This window comes from Lactuca virosa, chromosome 2, assembly GCF_052849685.1.
Source record: "Lactuca virosa cultivar CGN04683 chromosome 2, Lactuca_virosa_CGN04683_v6, whole genome shotgun sequence".
NCBI classification, from domain to species: domain Eukaryota; kingdom Viridiplantae; phylum Streptophyta; class Magnoliopsida; order Asterales; family Asteraceae; genus Lactuca; species Lactuca virosa.
Window position 1 is genome coordinate 314,672,154 of NC_136427.1, and position 4,563 is coordinate 314,676,716.

A 4,563-nucleotide genomic window follows, 5' to 3' on the forward strand; every position below is an offset into this window, starting at 1 on the left:
ATCAGAATAAAAGTTTAAATTCTAATTTTCATTTTTTCGAGCACTAAACGTCGTTTTTTCTGCTAATATTTTTATCACGCCTTTATTATATATACATTAATATATATTGAACAAATTATAAGCTAATATACACATATGAACATCCGCTATAAGCTAATATACACATATGAACATCCGTCATAAGCTAATATACACATGAGCATCCGCAATCAGACTCTATTGTTATTCATCTTATGATGTAACATTTAAATGCATATTAATATATGATATCTCAATATTGTATACATGTATATGTAGTATATTAGCTATAATTTGCTCAGTATGTTTTAATTGGTGTATAATAAAGGTTGAGAAAAATAAAACGAAAAAATCAACGTTTTGTGCTCAAAAAGTTGAATATTAGAATTGAAATGTTGGTTCCGATGGACTGTTGGGTACAAAGTTATCCATGTATGACTTTGTAAATGGGTTGACTTTTGTAGACCCACTTGCATGTAGTGCTTTAGCCTTGTGACATGAGAGATAGAGAGTGAGAGAGAGACATGTAAACACCTCTATATAAGGTGGGTTCATACCACTTATGGAGGTGTGCTTGAGAGATGTAAAATTGAATGTTAATTGTGTGTTATTTATGTAGATTTAGATCTAGATCCCTTTTTGTAACACCATACATAATCGAATGCATCTCTTAAACACCTAAATCACCATGTTCATTGTGCGTTCTTTAATTCCGCAAGCCAAACCAATGTTCATAATTCACATCAATTGGTATCAGAGCGGGTCTTCGAAGATCAACATGATTTTTTTGAAGAAACGGTTCTCGATTTGGCTAAATTTGTCACAATTTGAGCATTTATGGTGAGTCTCTCTATAATCTCTCTAAATCTCGTTGATTCGTGCGTTACGTTATTGAATTTTTGATTATTTTGACTCATTTGATCATTTTTTTTAAATACCCACTTGTTATGATCCAATAATTTTTTTGTTGATCAAAGCCCGATCCAATCTCATATTCGTTTGTTTGATTCAATTCTAAATTTGAAATGGTTTATTTTAATCCAGATCTAGTCCAAAAATCTAGTCCAATTTTGATATCATGATATTAATCATCGATCTGTATTCTTTCGAGCCCAATCATGTGATTTGTTACTATTCATATGAAAGTCCATCTAATTTGTTTCAATTTTAAGCCCAAGGTTATCTATTAAATACAATCTGTGATCCGATTAATAGTGCAATCACATGGGTTACTGTTCATCGACATATCTTTTTGACCAAAAATTGGTTCCTGATTGAATTCCATTCGACTTAAACTTTCGATCTCATTCTTGTTCATGATATTGAGTCGTTTTTTTTAATCGGAAGTCATTGTACATTGTTTATTGTTTTCATAATCAATTGGGATCTATTTGATGTTTTGATTTGTGACTAGAGTCTTGAAATTGCATCGATATCGTGAAAATTTCGATTGATTATCTTCTGTGAAGAGCTCGATGATGAACACTCAAGAACAATTGAAGAACGTATGAAGAACATATGAAAATTGTTTCGTAGTCAGTGTTTGATCTGTAAATTGAGTTGAGAAAATTGTGTTTGGTGTTTTTCGGCAACTGAAATTGAAAAGTCAAAGCGGAAGTCAAAATCGGATTCTTGATAAATCAGGAATCGATTTCGCTTTTGTTGTTCTTGTTTTGAGTCGTTTTGGAAGTCAAACACGAAATCGATATTGGAATGTTTGCAGTCGATATTGTAATTTTCGAAATCGATTTTTGATTTTGGAGTTGCGAATCGAAGGTTAGGAACGAACTGAGATTCACGAACTCAGATGTTCGTTCTTTGGATTTTGAAGATTTTAAAATCGATGGCCTTAATAACGAATTCGATGTGATTGAGAATCGAAGGACTGTGAAGGAATGAATTCGATTGATTTCTATCAGATATCCGTGTGTTGGGTAGCTTAAAGAATGCACTGTGAATTGACAGATATCGATGGGTTCAATGTCAATGGTTAGTGTCGATAATTGATTTTGAAGACTTGATATCGAATCTGTTTTGGTTTGATAGCGATTGGCAGGATTATTGATTTCAATGGTCGAGTTCTTGATAACGAAATCCGTTTTGAGGATTAGTTCACGAATTGATGATGACGAACAGATGGTTTGGGGATGAACAAACATTGACTTGGCTAATGAATTGGGAAGTATGATTGATAATGAAAATTATATGGATTTTGATTTCGATAGTTTGGATGTCGATGGGTCTAACTCAAAAAGCGAATTTATCGCTGATTAATGAATAGTCGATGGTTGTTGACGAAGGCAAAGAATTGGGTTGGGGAAATAACTAATCGAATGATTTAGTGATACCTGGCCTAACGAAAGTTTGTAATTTTCGACATTTCAAGCAAAAGTTTCGTTAAGATGGTGATTGAAATTAAGGAAGTGAAGATGTTCGTTATCTGCATTTAATTTCGTTAGATTGGGGAAGAAAACAATCATTTTCGATTTTGGTCCCTGCATTTTTAATAAAGTGGCACAAATGGTCCAATTTCGACATTTGGGGTAATTTTCGATAGTTTGGAAGAAAGGAGGAAGAATTTTCGAAAACAGTCCCTGAAATTTCGACAGTTTGACACAATATAACCAACTTCGACATTTGAGCTTATTTTCGACATTTTGGGACAAAAACAGAAATTTCGAAATCAGTCATTGAAGTTTCGAAAGTTTGACAGTTTTTGCCTAATTTCGAAAATGGACTGATTTTGCTGAGAGATTGAAGAATATGCATTTCTGGCCCCTGCAGTTTATGGGAATTGACGCTTTCTACCCACTTTCGAAAAAGGGGGAGAGTTTCACATTTTTTGTTGTTTTGGGCGCACCAGGTCACTGCGGAATTTTGAAATTGACAATTTCTACCCATTTTTGAGAAATTTTGTCAAAGGCGGTCCGTGAACGAAGCTAAAAATTGAATATTTTTCGGTTTTCCGGATTGAAGCACAAAGTTTATGCCACATGTTAAGGGGGAGTTTTGACAAGAAAAATTCTGAATAGAGCACGTTCTCTTTCCTTGTTGGTTTTATAATCAAATTTCGATTATAAAAAGGGGGAGAAATTTATATGGAAATTCGAAGTTAAATTTTTCATATTACACGAATTTGAAGACCGAAATGACCTTGAATTTTTGAAGTTTATGAAATGATGCGATTGGAAATTCGAAAGTGATTTCGGTTCAAGATGGGTTAACACTTATTGAAGATTTTTGGGGTGTGTTTTTATGCTCAACTTTAGAGTGATTATTTGGAGTTTGAGAAGTTCTTGATTATTCGTTGATGCTCGGTTCGTATGGTCTCACATCCTAGAACCCAAATTGAAGAATCATGGAAGAATTGAAGATTTGAAGTTCATCTCAACATGTGTCACGCTTGAGGCTCGGATCGCGTAGTTGCTCGATTTTGGAAGATTTGAAATGGGTCATCCATTCCTAACTTTGAGGGGGAGAATGTTGGGTACAAAGTTATCCATGTATGACTTTGTAAATGGGTTGACTTTTGTAGACCCACTTGCATGTGGTGCTTTAGCCTTGTGACATGAGAGATAGAAAGTGAGAGAGAGACATGTAAACACCTCTATATAAGGTGGGTTTATACCACTTATGGAGGTGTGTTTGAGAGATGTAAAATTGAGTGTGTAAGTGTGTGTTATTTATGTAGATTTAGATCTATATCTCTTTTTGTAACACCATACATAATCGAATGCATCTCTTAAACACCGAAATCACCATGTTCATTGTGCGTTCTTTAATTCCGCAAGCCAAACCAATGTTCATAATTCACATCATGGACTACACGGGTGTACGTATGTGTCTATTAGCTATAATATGGTAAACATATAGTAATTGAAATGTTGGTTTCAAGTACCAAATGTCGTTTTCCCCCTTTGTTTTATCGCGTCTTTATTTTACATAAATTACAAAATATTACCAAGTTATAGCTAATAAAACTACAAACATCCGTGTACACCATCGGAGCCTGTTACTCATCGTATGCTTTAAAATTTAAATTCCTATTAACAACTTGATTATATATATTAAATACATTATTTCCAACAAATTATCTATAATATTGAAATACACACAACCGTCTACAACAACCCATTACTCAATCCATGCTTTTATGATCTTAATTTCTATATACCCATGTGATTTTTAATACACCAACACTTATACATATTTACATAGACACACGTATACATAGATAGCCACATATACATATGCATATATATACATACATATATAGACATACATACACAAAGATAGATATACATAGACATACATACATACGCATACATACATATACTTACCTACACATACACACGTACACATAATCAAACACACATACATACACAAACACATACATACATACATACATATACATACATATATACATACATATATACATATACACACACCGCTATGGGGTTAGAAGAAGCACCATGATCTATTTCGATGAAGAAAGAGATAATCACCATGCTACTTTGCAATGGAATCAAAATGCATACCTTTTTA